We start from the raw sequence: 16,638 nt of genomic DNA, 5'->3' as shown, positions 1-16,638 counted from the left end.
TGGGGCGTGGAGGCCTTTGGAGGCATTTCTAAGGGAGTGGGTGAGTGATCGCTCATTTTCTTGTTGGTTGGGCCGTGGTTGCAAACTCCGGAGTGGCCTTGGTGCGTTGTGGCTCGGCAGGTCTGCCCATTTGTTCACCATGTCCTTGGCATGTTGCGTGTGCTTCCTTCTTGGGATGCAAGAGGTGCAAGGCATAAAAGTTTTACATGATATTTTGACATCTCTTTGACTTGATGGGTGTTTAGGTTGGCTCTCGGTAAGAGAGTGCCCGGAATGCCCTTTGAAGCGGGAGGGTGATACCTGGTTGATCCTGCCAGTAGTCATATGCTTGTCTCAAAGATTAAGCCATGCATGTCTAAGTATGAACTAATTCAGACTGTGAAACTGTGGATGGCTCATTAAATCAGTTATAGTTTTTTTGATGGTACCATAATACTCGGATAATCGTAGTAATTCTAGAGCTAATACGTGCACCAAGTCCCAAATCTTTGGAAGGGATGCATTTTTTAGATAAAAGTCTGGCGCGGGCTTGCCCGCTTCTCTGGTGAATCATGATAACTCGACGGATCGCACAACCCTTGTGCTGGCGATGCTTCATTCAAATTTCTACCCTATCAACTTTAGATGGTAGGATAGAGGCCTACCATGGTGGTGACTTGTGATGGAGAATTAGGGTTCGATTCCGGAGAGGGAGCCTGAGAAACGGCTACCACATCCAAGGAAGGCGGAAGGCGCGCAAATTACCCAATCCTAACATGGGGAGGTAGTGACAATAAATAACAATACTGGGCTCATCGAGTCTGGTAATTGGAATGAGTACAATCTAAATCCCTTAATGAGGATCCACTGGAGGGCATGTCTGGTGCCAGCAGCCGCGGTAATTCCATCTCCAATAGTGTATATTTAAGTTGTTGCAGTTAAAAATCTCGTAGTTGGATCTTGGGTCGTAAAGGTCGGTCTGCCTACTCCGTGTGCACCTACCCTTCCATACCTTTTGTCAGCGGCATGCTCCTGGCCTTAATTGGCTGGGTAGCGGTTCCGGCGCTGTTACTTTGAAAAAATTAGAGTGCTCAAAGCAAGATTATGCTCTGAATACATTAGCATGGAATAACGTGATAGGAGTCTGGTCCTATTGTGTTGGCCTTCGGGACTGGAGTAATGATTAATAGGGACTATCGGGGGTATTCGTATTTCATTGTCAGAGGTGAAATTCTTGGATTTATGAAAGACGGACCACTGCGAAAGCATTTGCCAAGGATGTTTTCATTAATCAAGAATGAAAGTTGGGGGCTCGAAGTCGATCAGACACCGTCCTAGTCTCAACCATAAACGATGCCGACCAGGGATCAGCGGATGTTGCTCTAAGGACTCAACCAACACCTTCTGAGAAATCAGAGTATTTGGGTTCTGGGGGGAGTATGGTCGCAAGGCTGAAACTTAAAGGAATTGACAGAAGGGCACCACCGGGAGTGGAGCTTGCAGCTTAATTTGACTCAACACGGGGAAACTTACCAGGTCCAGACATAGTAAGGATTGACAGATTGAGAGCTCTTTCTTGATTCTATGGGTGGTGGTGCATGGCCGTTCTTAGTTGGTGGAGCGGTTTGTTTGGTTAATTCTGATAACGAGCGAGACCTCAGCCTGCTAACTAGCTACGCGGAGGTTCCCCTTCGCGGCCAACTTCTTAGAGGGACTATGGCCATTTAGGCCATGGAAGTTTGAGGCAATAACAGGTCTGTGATTCCCTTAGATGTTCTGGGCCACACGCGCACTACACTGATGCAACCAATGAGTTTTTCTTCCTGGTTCGAGAGGATCAGTAAATCTTCTCAAATTTCATCGTGATGGGGATATACCATTGCAATTATTGGTCTTCAACAAGGAATTCCTAGTAAGCGCATGTCATCAACTCGTGTTGACTACGTCCCTGCCCTTTGTACACACCGCCCATCGCTCCTACCGATTGAATGATCCGGTGAAGTGTTCAGATTGCGTCGACGATGGTGGTTCACCGCCGTCGACATCATGAGAAGTTCATTGAACCTTATCATTTAGAGGAAGGAGAAGTCGTAACAAGGTTATCGTAGGTGAACCTGCGATAGGATCATTGATAGCAGGGGTTTTCTTTTTTGGTTCGGGTTGGTTGGGTTTCGATTGCAATGTGGGACTTTGTGGTCCGTTTCTAGGGGAGCGGGTTTGGTGTTTGGCGAGAACATTCTTGGTTGCTTGCCTCGAGGTAACTACACTTGTTTTTTCGTGTGTGCTTGCAAGCCATGCTTGTGCTTGTCCCACCCATCCTTTTTTTTTCTTCCCCCCAATGTGTTTCTGCAGGGGGTCCAGAAGCTTGTTTCTTGGGAGCCCTTCCGATGATCTGTTCAGCCAGGCATGGTTGCTGCAAAGTTGAGGTGCTCGGTAAATACGATGGATAAATTTGGACTCATTCATAGCAGCGGTGCTCGGTCTTTTGTTCGTTTGAAGGCATGGGCCAAGGGTGCGGGTTTCCATAGTTGGTTCTCTCGAAAAGGTGGCGACGGTTGATGTTTTGCTTGGGTGAGATTTTTCGGGAAGGAAAAAAACCAGTGCGAGTTCCCAGGGTGGCCACCCTAGTCCTTCTTGATCGTCGTCCCCTGCAGTTCCCCCCTTTTTCCGAAGGTGCAGGGTTTGGGAAGCTTGTTCTCTATTTGAGCCTCCCCTTGTGATCCAGTAGCCACGTTTGATATCTCTTGTTTTCCTGTTGTTTTCTTCCCTTCTTGCTTTTGGCCCCTTAGCTTTACGAAGAAAAGGTGGGATTATTGTGGATTGGTGTTCAGGAAGGATGAAAAGTAGTGCGAGTTCTGAGGGTGGCCACCCTAGTCCTTCTCGATCGCCATCCCCTGCAGTTCCCCCCTTTTTGCGAAGGCACGGGGGTGGGGAAGCTTGTTCTCTATTTGAGCCTCCCCCTGTGAGCCGGTGGACGCGTTTGATATCTCTCTTTCTTTCATGTTGTTTTCTTCCCTTCTTCTTTTCGGCCCCTAGCTTTACAGAAAAAATGTGGGATTGTTGTGGATTGGTGTTCAGGAAGGACGAAAATTAGTGTGAGTTCCCAGGGTGGCCACCTAGTCCTTCTCGATCGCCGTCCCCTGCAGTTCCCCCCTTTTTGCGAAGGCACGGGGTTGGGGAAGCTTGTTCTCTGTTTGAAGCCTCCCCGTGTGAGCCGGTAGCGACAGTTGATATATCCCTTTCTCTCTTGTTGTTTTCTTCCCTTCTTCCTTGTGGCCCCTAGCGTTACGGAGAAAAGGTGGGATTGTTTTGGATTGGTGTTCCGGAAGGACGAAACACAATGCGAGCTCCCGGGGTGGCCACCCTAGTCCTTCTTGATCGTCGTCCCCTTCAATTCCCCCCTTTTGCTGAAGGCACAGGGATTTGGGAGGCTTGTGCCTTGTTTGTGCTTTGTTTTCTACCCTTTTCTTCCTTTCGGTCCCTAGCTCTACAGAGAAAAGGGGGAATTGTTGTGGGTTGGTTTAGGGGAAGGGCTAAAAGCAGTGCGAGCTCTCGGGGTGGCCAACCTAGTCCTTCTTGATCGTTGTTCCACGCATTTCCCCCCTTTTTGTGAGGGCGTGGGGCTGGAGGAGATTGTCCTCTGTTCGAGCCCTCCCCCTGTGAGGGGGTTAGACTCCTTTGTTTCTCTTTCTCTCATGCGTTTGTCCTCCTTTTGCCCCTTGGCCTTACATTTGTTGTGGGGGGTGCCCCTATTCCGTTTTGTGGCCGATTTTTCGGTAATACACGTGGAAACGAAACAACTCTCGGCAATGGATATCTCGGCTCTTGTTACGATGAAGAATGTAGCGAAATGCGATACTTAGTGTGAATGGCAGAATCTCGTGAATCATCAAGTTTTTGAACGCAATTTTCACTCGAGGCCTCGGTCGAGGGCATGTCTATCTGGGCGTTGCATCCCATTCAAACACGCTCCCTGCAATATGCTAGGGAGCAGCGGAGCTGGTCGTCTATGCCCCATGCGGTGTGGTCAGCTGATATACCTCAAGCGATATTTCGTGGCATGCGTCGGCGAGCGATGATCTTGTCCCCTTGGATGGGCAATCGGCATTAGCCGATGAGGGCTTTGTGTGGCATCGCTCAAACTCGCTTTGCTCTCCCTTGTCCTCCCATGGGGTAGGGAAGATTTAGCTCCAACTTTGCGACCCCAGCTCAGGCGATAACACCTGCTGAGTTTAAGCATATAATTAAGCGGAGGAAAAGAAACTTACAAGGATTCCCCTAGTAGCGGTGAGCGAACCAGGAAGAGCCCAGTATGAAAATCGGGTGGCGGCGCTGCCTGAATTGTAGTCTATAGAAGCGTCCTCAGCGGCGGACTTGGGCCAAGTCCCTTGGAAGGGGGCGCCTGAGAGGGTGACAGCCCCATCAGCCCGGGGCACTGTCGCATCACGAGGCGTTGTCGATGAGTCGGGTTGTTTGGGAATGCAGCCCTAATTGGGTGGTAAATTCCGTCCAAGGCTAAATACGGGCGAGAGACTGATAGCGAACAAGTACCATGAGGGAATGATGAAAAGGACTTTGAAAAGAGAGTTAAAGAGTGCTTGAAATTGCTAAGAGGGAAGCAGATGGAGGCTGTTGATTCGTCTTGGTTGGATGCGGAAAGGCTCAGGCTGGTTCGCCGCTCGACTTGAGGTGCAAACCAACACGGGCTGCTGCATTGTCACAAGCGCGGGTGGATTACTACCTGCCAGTTACCGCTGCGGTGGTCAAGGAACGAAGCGTGCGCCCTTGTGGCGGGCTGTGTGCACCTACGCACTCGTGGCGTTGGTTGGCAGGCTTTCCATTCGACCCGTCTTGAAACACGGGCCAAGGAGTCTAACATGTGTGCGAGTCAGCGGGTTTGAAAACCCGCGGGGCGCAAGGAAGCTGACGGACGAGATCCCCTCTCTGGGGGGTGCATCGTCAACTGACCTTGAGCTTATGCAAAGGGTTCAAGTGTGAGCACACCTGTTGGGACCCAAAAGATGGTGAACTATGCCTGAGCAAGGCGAAGCCAGAGGAAACTCTGGTGGAGGTTCGTAGCGATACTAACGTGCAAATCATTTGTCTGACTTGGGTATAGGGGTGAAAGACTAATCGAACCATCTAGTAGCGGGTTTCCTCCAAAGTTTCCCTCAGGATAGCTGGAGCTCACGCGCAAGTTTTATCAGATAAAGCAAATGATTAGAGGCATCGGGGGCGTAACACCTCGACCTATTCTCGATCTTTAAATAGGTAAGTGTTATAGACATTTTTGTGCCTTATAGCTTTAAGCATGAAATGTCCATAATCCAAGGGATCCAAAGTCCCTAAAGATGTTGTTACAGCTCCTAAAGGAACAAGGTCAACCAATGACAGCTTCTCCCAGAAGTTCTCCACCAAAAACCACTCAGAACTAGTCAAATCAGGATCAATTCAGAAGCTCCACTAGCTGCCTGCGTTGCAAAGAACCCCAGTACACTGTCTAGGTGCATTGCAACACACTTGAATGCACTACCCAGGTGCGTTGAGCGGGAAATGACAAGTGGAAGAGTCATTCAACGAGGTGGAAAGACCATGGAGGCTTACATAATCTTCTCCAATGACACTTGCCTCACTGAATTCGACCAAGTGATGAGTAAGAGGCTCTCAGTCTCCAAGTGGAAGCAAGAACTGCCAGAGAGAAGCCACAAGTCAAAACATAAGCTGACTCATCCTCTCTGCTTACATCTATATATGGATCCCTCATCCCAGAGATCCAGAGGCTGGAATTTTGTACTTTGCAGAGAATTGTTGTTGGTTTGAGATTGAGATTAGTACATTGGGTGATTTATGCTTTGTTGGAGGAGAGGAAGGGATTCCTTTGCTGGGAGGTAGATGCTAGATCGGGACTCACTTGGTTATATCTCCTCTTGGACTTTATTATCATATCAATAAACTATTTGAGTTTCTCCTACATGCTGTGTATCAATGATGTTTTGTTATATTTGCATGTTCAGCTTAATCTGATCCTGAGCTTTTTATGAATGTATATCTATATCTTCGTGTAGTTTCTCTCTCTTGTGATCTTGCAGGAATTCGGTGAAGCTGGGCCGATAAGGGAGCAGGGAGCTGGGAGCTATTGAAGAGAGGAGCGATTGGATCAACAAACTAGCGAAAGACACAAGTTAGTTACATCCTTTCTCTTCATTTACATTTCATAAAGAAGAATACTCAAGTAGTTTTCCTTGTTTGTTGCGAAGGCACTATCACACCTTAGAGTGGGATAGGGGCATTCTGAATGGATACTTTTCCCAACAACAAATTGGCGACTCCGTTGGGGAACGTATCTAGTTAGTTTATTTTTGTTTCTATTGTTGTTCTTCTCATAAACTTAGGAGTGGAGAATCGAACTGCATTTGCCATTTACAAATGCAAAGTAGAGATCTGCCACTCTAGTCCACTCACTGGGCCTGTTTATGATCTGAATAAGCTGATCCAAAAATGCTCTAACTGCCCTTTGTGATAGCTCTTAGTCCTCCTTTAAATCATCCTCCTAATTGTACCTTTTTGATAGCTTTTATCCGGCCAAAAACCTCAAATCAAACTGCAAACCGTGACCCAGAACCCAGAGACAAGTCTCGTTTCTACTTCAGTGCAGGCTCTGTGAAGAGACTCTGCATTTCAACGCAGGTCCCGAGAGGGCTACCTGCGCTGCAATTCAGTTTCTCTGTGTTGCAGGTGCGCTGATCAGCCTTTATCCTGTGCAGCTGTGGTTCTTTGCATCCTTGTGTTCAGTTTTATCTCTGTTTTTTGCAGCCTTTTATCAGTGTGTGTACCTATCTGAAAACCCCTTTTCTCTGCCTTAATTCTACCTCAGTTGTATAAAAGAAACTATATTTTTTTTGTGTGTTTGTTACATCATTTGCAGTTTCCCATTACAAAAGTAAACTAGTCATATTGTTGCCCTTAGATCTAGACATGTCATAAATGTCGTTTTGATCTTAGGAGTAAATTTGTTTGCTGTTGACAGTTGATTGTGCTTTTACTTTTGTCTTTTGGTTTGAATTTATGAATTTCTAGTGTCGAAACAAGTGTTTACTTCAAAATCACTTCAAAATCATAAAGTGTCGTAATCGTCTTTTTGATTTCAAAAAGAAACTTGTTTGTGTTTTCACTTGAAATCGAATTCAAATTTTGTACAACAGCTTTCTTTTTAGGCATCAATATTAAGAAAGTGAAAACAAATACATGCATTTGTGCATTTGCATTTTGACAGTTTGCATGCTTTGATTTAGGAAAAGTGCATTTACAGTGTGCTCTATGCTCTTTGAGAAAAGATTGTGTCTTTCTTTTCCCCTTGTAGCTAGGATTTTCATTGTTGAAAAGAGATAAAAGCTTGCTTATCATCTTTAGACTGCATTTAGGAATTGTATCTACATCTTGTGGTGATCCAAATAGGAAAACTTCTAAGAAAGATCAACCTAAAATAAATTGAATGAACTTAACAACACTTTGTAACTTAACACACAACATAGAGGACTAGGCTAGAGACGTGTTTCGGCGTCGTAAAACCTGGTGACTGTCGATCTCACTGATGGTTGGGTGATTCCTCCTGAGAGACGATAAGCACCAGTACGGATTGTGCTCCCACGTACCGTCGAGTATATATTGGGAGACCCCTATAGGCATAAAACCTTTATCCATAGGAAACCGTTTCGGCCGCCCTACTGATCGCAATGCACTGAACACAGCATTCGGGAAGATTGACCACCCGTACCATAAAAAGTATTCTGCGGTTTTGCGAAAGGTTTGGCACACCCTCTACCTAGAACTCCAGAGTAGTCCCTTTCGTTCCTTTTCAGACTCCTTAACAGAAAATGTCCATCTGAGCACTTGTCACTTCAGGCTCATTAAAAATCGAAGGAGACTAGAGTCATCTTTTGCTTTTTCTCGACTCTTTAAAATTGAAAAAGCAAGTTGTGTCCAAGCGTTGTTAAAATTTATTTTATACGGAATATTCATACCTTTTTTCCTGCGTTGATCTTTAGGTTGAGAAAATGGAGCCTACCAACCAAGGAATTCCCCTTGGTGGAAATCCTAGTCCCTTCTCCTCTTGGGGAGATGTTGGTGCACCCCATTTGGCCACATTGTCGCTTCCAAGACTGACAATTGGCTTGCCAGTCTGGCTCTTCTCAACCAATGTCGTTCAGAACACCACTATTCCTGAATAGTCGAAACAGCAGTTAGACCAGTCCAGAGTTACCCACCAGCCTTCTACTTCCTCTAATTCTTCCTCTCCTCCTTCCTCTTCACTTGATGGGGCTGGCAAAGCCAAAAGTCAAGTTCCTAAGGAGAAGAAGGAGCCAAAAGCTACTGGGGGAAAACGAGTGTCGTCTAATGAAAATCCACACACTGCACTGACCAGGCCTAAATCTCCATGTGTCATTTGCAAGGGAGACCACTTTCACAGAGATTGTCCCTGCATCCCTCAGATACTAAGGGACTAGTCTCCCCGTTTGCACAATCTGGTGGCGTCAACCTCTGATAACCATGTTGAAAGCACACCGTCAACTAGCGAAAGTGAAGTCCCAGGACAAAAAGGGAGGGCTATATCTCCCTGTAGACTGTGCGAAGGCAACCACGCCATCCACCGTTGTCCCTTCTTAGACGAAGCAAAAAGCGTTTTGGATGATCGTCCGGTTTCACCGTTACGACTTCCTCCTGGATATAAAAAACTCTTGCCGAGTCCTTCGTTAGTTGAAAATCCAGCTGGCCCGCTCAAGTGGTCAGCTGAAGCACCGGTCATTGAAGATGAACCAACTGAATCCATACCCGACGAAAGTCAAAAGGTCGAGGCGGCAGTTGACCCGGTCTTGCCTTCAGAGGTTTTATCTTCGAATGATATAGTCACTGAAGAGGATAAAGATGACACCATCCAAATTCTCTTCATCAACACAGACTCCGACGAGCACGGGGGCAATCCCCCCATTCCTTTATCGCAGGAAGGAAGTTCGTCAGAGCGATACCCGGCCGTCTACTCGGTCCCACCACCAAGCAACCTAGTTGTCTCCTTCGACTGGAACCAACTAGGCAGACCCCGTTTGCCACCAAGCATACCATTCCGAATTATCGTCCAAATATACAGAATGGTCATGGCTGGCACCATCATTGATGAGGGGGCATCTGTGAGTATCCTTTCCTCTACTACTTGGAAAGCGCTTGGTTCGCCATCGCTTTTTCCTGAAATGAGAAATCTGACAGGCTTTGATAAAGGAACCAGTCGACCTTTAGGGATCCTCCCCAATGTACCCATAACATTGAAAGGGAAGACCGTTCAAATGAACGTGATGGTCGTTCAAGGACCCTTGGATTATAACCTACTCCTTGGACGAGACTATATATATTGCATGGGAGCCATCGTCTCCTCACTCTTTAGAGTAATGTGTTTTTCGCACGAAGGAAGAGTGGTCAAGCTCGTGGACCAGCTTTCATTTCCCAGATCATGCATCGTAAATAGTCATATACCATCCCTAAATGGTCTCTTCATGCAAGAAATGTCTCAACCCACGGTCCGTCCTCCCGATGAGCGCGAGTAATTCAGAGGGATATGACTGGAACCCAGGGGGCATGCGTCCTGGTCTGCTTCGGCAGGAAAACTTCGGGTATAGGGTAGGTTTCCGCCGGAGAATATGACTAGTTTGTACCCCGTCCGTCTTGGAAGAGGGGTTATTCTAGAATAAGATTCTTTTGTCAAAGTTATGTGTTTGGCGCTTGTTGTCACTCACCTTTGTCTATCTCGGTAGACATCGCCGAAGAAGTGTTTTGTTTGAAAGATTAATAGAACAATCTTTGGGTAACCTGAAAGAGGTAGGCCTTTCCTGGTAGAAAAAATGTTTTATCTGCAAATTGAAAGGTAACCTTGAAATCGTACTTTATACCTGGGGGCATGCAAACCTTTTGGAGTGCAAGCAAGGGGCAGATATTTATTTTTTTAAATTTTTAGGTGCTCCCTTTAAACCCGTAGGTCTAACCCTTTAAACTCGTAGGATTAGTCGTTTCTAAACTTGCATAACGAAAGGATGCGGGGCATAGCTTTGTAAGGTGCAAGCTCCATAAAAAATGACATCTTACATGAGACATTCTTATCATATGACTAGATTATCGAGCAGTTTTAGCACATAGTTCATGCTCGTTAAAAAATAAACATAAGATCGAGCAAGTGTTTCAACCCGCGTTTAAGCTCGTTAAAAAATGAACTATCCTCCGGTAAATAACCACCGTGAATGTAACATTATCAGCCATTAAAGCCTTGGTCGTGTTTGCACCATCACCTCCACTTTTCCATTGGTCGATCATTCACCTCCATTTGATTGTTTACCCATTTTGAGGAACAGCTGTGAAGAGTGATTTCACTAGCCATCCTTGTGACACTGTCGTGCTTGGAAAATTCCAACCCTTACCTGGAATCAACTGCTACCCATTTTATCACTTGTTCCTAAAAAGACGAGTCTTCTTTAAGCTCTTTTCATTTGACTCATAAAATATGAAAAGATTGCGGAGTTTTGGCCTTCCAGCTCGTTAAAGCGACAGGAAGAGCTATCCCTCCTCTAGATTTTAATCTTTTTGGACCCGAGGGATTATTGCACAAAAAGATCGAGCGCTTGTTTTGTTCGGCTCGTTAAAACTATCGAAAATTCATCCCTTCTGTATTGTTTTATACTTTTTCAGACTTAAGGGATTAGATGACGAAAAAGGAAATCTGGAGTTAACTTTACGTACCTTTTCAGACTCTCTAAAAATGAAAAGAACTGAGTTATCTTTGTTGTTAGACTCGTTAAAAATATTAATAGCGACAAACTTGTCTTTAGACGAGAACGAGTTTCACTATCGCTAGGCTCGTTAAAACATAGAGATGGGTTTGCCCGAAGGGAAAATTATAGAACAAGCATATGTTATCCTCCTCAAGCTTGAAAAAAATAAAGAGGTACTGGTCAGCAATGACTGGGGAAAAATTGGGAAGAAACTCAAAGAACCTTTATTGGTAGCAAGTCGCTCTTGAACATGAGACTTCCACTCCATGCCTGAGTCAGGTTGGGTTGTTTCATTCACCGGTCACATCACCATGGTCTCACCATACCATCCACCTTTGGGGTAAATGCTACCAATCCATCACATAAGTTTCACCAATATGTTCAAGAGAAGTCATCCAGAGAAGTCAACCGTGTCCCATCCACTACCATACATTATACTTCATTCTTTCATGACCGCCACCCTGAACCTTATATCATCAGATCGTTTTCACCTCCATCAAAATCATTTGCTCCGTTCCGTGTCACTGATGTGGGATACATCAAGGCCCTCCTTTGACGGATCGCTTCTTGTCGACATCAGCTCATTATCCAAGAAGTTGATCTAGGAAAACCCCCTTCAGTACTTTGAAGCTTGCATGCCTCAATGGCAAGTTTCTCACTTCCAGCGACAGGTATACATCAATGACCTTCGACCGAAAGATTTTGCGTGGTGTTCGACGCCAAGTCATTTATTTACACCACGTGAATTGTACTACTGTACCTTGAGGGTCATTATCATTATCGGTGATTCCTCTCACGCTTGTTAACAGTTTACATCATTGACTGGTAATCAAGCAATGTCTTTCCATGTTCGACTTCAAAACATTTCTCACATGGATCGACTTGTACTTAGAGTGAAGATCGAATGAGATTGAAGACCCCGGATCTAGTTTCATCCATCCGCGCTGCGATATATATTCAGCAAAAATAAAGACATTGACATGTACAACATTGTAGAACAGATAATCATCCTACCAAAAGGATGATGATTTCTTCAGAATCATCAGTCTACCATCAGACGATTGTTTGTCCTATGTACATAAAAATGAATTTATAAAGATGAGCATGGGAATGACTGCCTCAGCTAGATCATGAAAACAGTATGAAAAATAATGTATTGTATTGTATCTTATTACAGGTCTCCTCCCAAGATTGAATGAACTTCGGATCCTCCTAATAAAGCATTTCACCTGATAAACGACCTCATACTTTAGGGGGCAACTGTTATAGACATTTTTGTGCCTTACATCTTTAAGCATGAAATGTCCATAATCCAAGGGATCCAAAGTCCCTAAAGATGTTGTTACAGCTACTAAAGGAACAAGGTCAACCAATGACAACTTCTCCCAGAATTTCTCCACCAAAAACCACTCAGAAGTAGTCAAATCAGGATCAATTTAGAAGCTCCACTAGCTGCCTGCGTTGCAAAGCACCCCAGTACACTATCTAGGTGCGTTGCAACGCACTTGAATTCACTACCTAGGTGCGTTGAGCGGGAAATGACAAGTGGCAGAGTCATTCAACGAGGTGGAAAGACCATGGAAGCTTCCAGAATCTTCTCCAATTATACTTGCCTCACTGAATTCAACCAAGTGATGAGTAAGAGGCTCTCAGTCTCCAAGTGGAAGCAAGAACTGACAGAGAGAAGCCACAAGTCAAAACATAAGCTGATTCATCCTCTCTGCTTACATCTATATATGGATCCCTCATCCCAGAGATCCAGAGGCTGGAATTTTGTACTTTGCAGAGAATTGTTGTTGGTTTGAGATTGAGATTAGTACATTGGGTGATTTATGCGTTGTTGGAGGAGAGGAAGGGATTCCTTTGCTGGGAGGTAGATGCTGGATCGGGACTCACTTGGTTGTATCTCCTCTTGGACTTTATTATCATATCAATAAACTATTTGAGTTTCTCCTACATGTTGTGTATCAATGATGTTTTGTTATATTTGCATGTTTAGCTTAATCTGATCCTGAGATTTTTATGAATGTATATCTATATCTTCGTGTAGTTTCTCTCTCTTTTGATCTTGCAGGAATTCGATGAAGCTGGGCCGGTAAGGGAGCAGGGAGTTGGGAGCTATTGAAGAGAGGAGCGATTGGATCAACAAACTAGCGAAAGACATAGGTTAGTTACATCCTTTCTCCTCATTTACATTTCATAAAGAAGAATACTCAAGTAGTTTTCCTTGTTTGTTGCTAAGGCACTATCACACCTTAGAGTGGGATAGGGGCATTCTGAATGGATACTTTTCCCAACAATAGTAAGACGGTGCAGCTGCTCCATTGAGCCACGCCATGGAATCAAGAGCTCCAAGTGGGCCATTTTTGGTAAGCAGAACTGGCGATGCAGGATGAATCAAAAGTCGAGTTACGGTGCCGAATTGCGTGTTAACCTAGATCCCAAAAAGGGTGTTGGTTGATTAAGACAGCAGGACGGTGGTCATGGAAGTCGAAATCCGCTAAGGAGTGTGTAACAACTCACCTACTGAATCAACTAGCCCAGAAAATGGATGGCACTGAAGCACGCAATCTATACTCGACCGTCGGAGCAATTGCCTGGCTCCGATGAGTAGGAGGATGTGGGGGTCGTTGAGAAACCTCGGGCGTGAGCTTGGGTGGATCGGCCCCTGGTGTAGATCTTGGTGGTAGTAGCAAATATTCAAATGAGAACTTTGAAGACTGAAGTGGGGAAAGGTTCCATGTGAACATCACTTGGACATGGGTTAGTCGATCCTAAGAGATGGGGAAGCCTTGTATCAAGGGTGCACTTTGCACAAGCATTGAAAGGGAATTAGGTTAATATTCCTGAATAGGGACATGGTGGCAGGTGGCAACGTTAGGAAATCCAGAGATGTCGTCAGGGGCCCCAGGAAGAGTTATCTTTTCTTTTTAACAGCTTGCCCACCCTGGAATCGGTTCACCCAGAGATAGGGTCCAGCAGCTGGAAGAGCACCACACGTCTTGCGGTGTCCGGTGCGCCCTCAGCAGCCCTTGAAAATCTGGAGGACCGAGTACCGTTCATGCCCAGTCGTACTCATAACTGCATCAGGTCTCCAAGGTGAACAACCTTTGGTCAATAGAACAATGTAGGTAAGGGAAGTCAGCAAAACAGATCCGTAACTTCGGGAAAAGGATTGGCTCTAAGGGCCGTGCCTAGGGGTCTGCACCCTCAACTCATGGGCTATCGGCAGTCTGCCTGAGCTGCTCTCGCGGCGATGGCAGGCAGTCGCGTGCCGATTGGGCTACGGGCGTAGAATGCCCCCTGCCGGGGGCTTTTCCCTAGGCGTCGAACAGTCGACTCAGAATTGGTACGGACAAGGGGAATTCGACTGTCTAATTAAAACAAAGCATTGTGATGGTCCCTGCAGATGCTGACGCAATGTGATTTCTGCCCAGTGCTCTAAATGTGAAAGTGAAGAAATTCAACCAAGTGCGGGTAAACGGCGGGAGTAACTATGACTCTCTTAAGGTAGCCAAATTCCTCGTCATCTAATTAGTGACGCACATGAATGGATTAATGAGATTCCCACTGTCCCTACCTACTATCTAGCGAAACCATAGCCAAGGGAATGGGCTTGGCAGAATCAGCGGGGAAAGAAGACCCTGTTGAGCTTGACTCTAGTCCGACTTTGTGAAATGACTTGAGAGGTGTAGAATAAGTGGGAGCCATTTTCGGCGCAAGTGAAATACCACTACTTTTAACGTTATTTTACTTATTCCGTGGGGCGGAGACGGGGCACTACCCCTGTTTTTGGCCTTATGGCATGTTTCGGCGGGTCGATCCAGGCGGAAGACATTGTCAGGTGAGGCGTTTGGCTAGGGCGGCACATCTGTTAAAAGATAACGCAGGTGTCCTAAGATGAGCTCAACGAGAACAGAAACGTCGTGTGGAACAAAAGGGTAAAAGCTCATTTGATTTTGATTTTTAGTATGAATACAAACTGTGAAAGCGTGGCCTATCGACCCTTTAGATTTTCGGAATTTGAAGCTAGAGGTGTCAGAAAAGTTACCACAGGGATAACTGGCTTGTGGCAGCAAAGCGTTCATAGCGACATTGCTTTTTGATCCTTCGATGTTGGCTCTTCCTATGATTGTGAAGTAGAATTCACCAAGTGTTGGATTGTTCACCCACCAATAGGGAATGTGAGGTGGGTTTAGACTGTCATGAGACAGGTTAGTTTTACCCTACTGATGAACCGCACCGCAATAGTAATTCAACTTAGTATGAGAGGAACCGTTGATTCACAAAATTGGTCATCGCACTTGGTTGAAAAGCCAGTGGCGCGAAGCTACCATGTGTCGGATTATGACTGAATGCCTCTAAGTCAGAATCCATGCTAGAAGCGGTGCATGTCACTCTTCGACTGTATCTCGACCTGCAGTAGGGGCATCGCTTTATCGCCCCCAGGGGCCCGTGTCATTTGCAAACCACGATCGTGAAGCATCTCGGTCGGGGCAACTTTGAAGTTCAATTTCAAACGGTCGTTGAGAAGAATCCTTTGCAGATGACTTAAATACGCGACAGGGTATTGTAAGTGGCAGAGTGGCCTTGCTGCCACGATCCACTGAGATTCAGCCCTTGGTCACCTCGATTCAAAGCTTCGCTCTTGTCACAAACAAAATCTGGGCAACCCTCTCGCGCTTCTGCCTCTTCCTCCAGACGACAATTTTTCATTGTTTGGGGGCAGGAAATTTGGGGTTTCCACGTCGCGATGGAAAGGGTACCGAAGCCTAGGAAAACTGGGGTTTCCATGCCATGCCCCGGCGCCGAAAATTTAGGGTTTCTACCCGGTGCCGAAAATTTGGGGTTTCCACCGGGTTCCTAAAATTCGGGGCTTCAATGTCGCGCCAAAAATTTGGGGTTTCCACCTGGCGCCTAAAATTTGGGGTTTCCACCGGGCTCCTAAAATTCGGGGCTTCCATGTCGTGCCAAAAATTTGGGGTTTCCACCCGGCGCCTAAAATTTGGGGTTTCCACCGGGCTCCCAAAATTTGGGGCTTCCATGTCGCGCCAAAAATTTGGGGTTTCCACCCGGCACATAAAATTTGGGGTTTCCACTGGGCTCCTAAAATTAGGGGCTTCCATGTCGCGCCAAAAATTTGGGGTTTCCACCAAACCCGACGCCTAAAATTTGGGGGTTCCCCCCGACGTAGAAAAAAAATTTGGGTTTCCGCCCAGCGCAATTTTTTTTGGGGTTTACAAGTCGCGCCCAAGCCTGGGAAACTTGGGGTTTCCATGTTGTGCCCCGGCACCCAAGCCGAGGGAAACTTGGGGTTTCCATGTCGCACCCCGACTGAAACCGGCGTTGCCCAAGCTTGGGGAAACTTGGGGTTTCCGAGTCGCGCCCCGACTGAAACCGGCGGCGCCCAAGCCTACGGAAACGAGGGCTTTCCAAGTCATGCCCCAATGTCCAAGCCTGCGGAGACTGGGGTTTCCAAGTCACACCCCGGTGCCCAAGCCTGGGGAAACTTGGGGTTTCCATGTCGCTCCACGATCGAATCCGGCGACGCCCAAGCCTGCGGAGACTCGGGGTTTTCCATGTCACGCCCTAGCACCCAAGCCTGGGAAGCTTGGGGTTTCCATGTCCCGCCCTTTGATGGAACCATGGGTTTCCACATTTTACGGCACGAGGGAAACGCGGGGAACTTGGGGTTTCCATGACGATGCAAACCAGCTCGCAAGTCTCAGGAACTTGGCGTGTTTTGAAACCGCTACCCAAGTTTGGGGAACTCGCTGTTTCCATGTCGCGGCGCACCCTAAATCACCCAAGAGTCTGTGGAACTTCGGATTTCCATGTCGTGGGGCCATGA

General features: G+C 46.3%; 2 non-coding genes and 1 pseudogene across 2 annotated transcripts; all 3 read left to right on the top strand.

Moving 5' to 3' along the window:
* The first annotated feature begins 297 nt into the window (after positions 1-297).
* LOC149195194 (18S ribosomal RNA) lies at positions 298-2,110 on the top strand. The gene has a single exon (XR_016255424.1). It is a non-coding gene; the product is annotated as an 18S ribosomal RNA (ribosomal RNA).
* A 1,667-nt stretch (positions 2,111-3,777) lies between these two features.
* Positions 3,778-3,931, top strand: LOC149195193 (5.8S ribosomal RNA). Its single transcript, XR_016255294.1, has one exon. It is a non-coding gene; the product is annotated as a 5.8S ribosomal RNA (ribosomal RNA).
* Positions 3,932-4,178: 247 nt separating this feature from the next.
* LOC149195192 (25S ribosomal RNA) lies at positions 4,179-15,425 on the top strand (annotated as a pseudogene).
* The last annotated feature ends 1,213 nt before the right edge of the window (positions 15,426-16,638 follow it).

The sequence above is a fragment of the Pinus tabuliformis genome, chromosome 2_2, assembly GCF_031772625.1.
Source record: "Pinus tabuliformis cultivar Carrire ecotype Pingquan chromosome 2_2, CPIR1, whole genome shotgun sequence".
Classification (NCBI taxonomy): Eukaryota; Viridiplantae; Streptophyta; class Pinopsida; order Pinales; family Pinaceae; genus Pinus; species Pinus tabuliformis.
The sequence above is the reverse complement of the archived record's forward strand: the minus strand, read 5'-3'. Positions and strand labels throughout refer to the sequence as shown.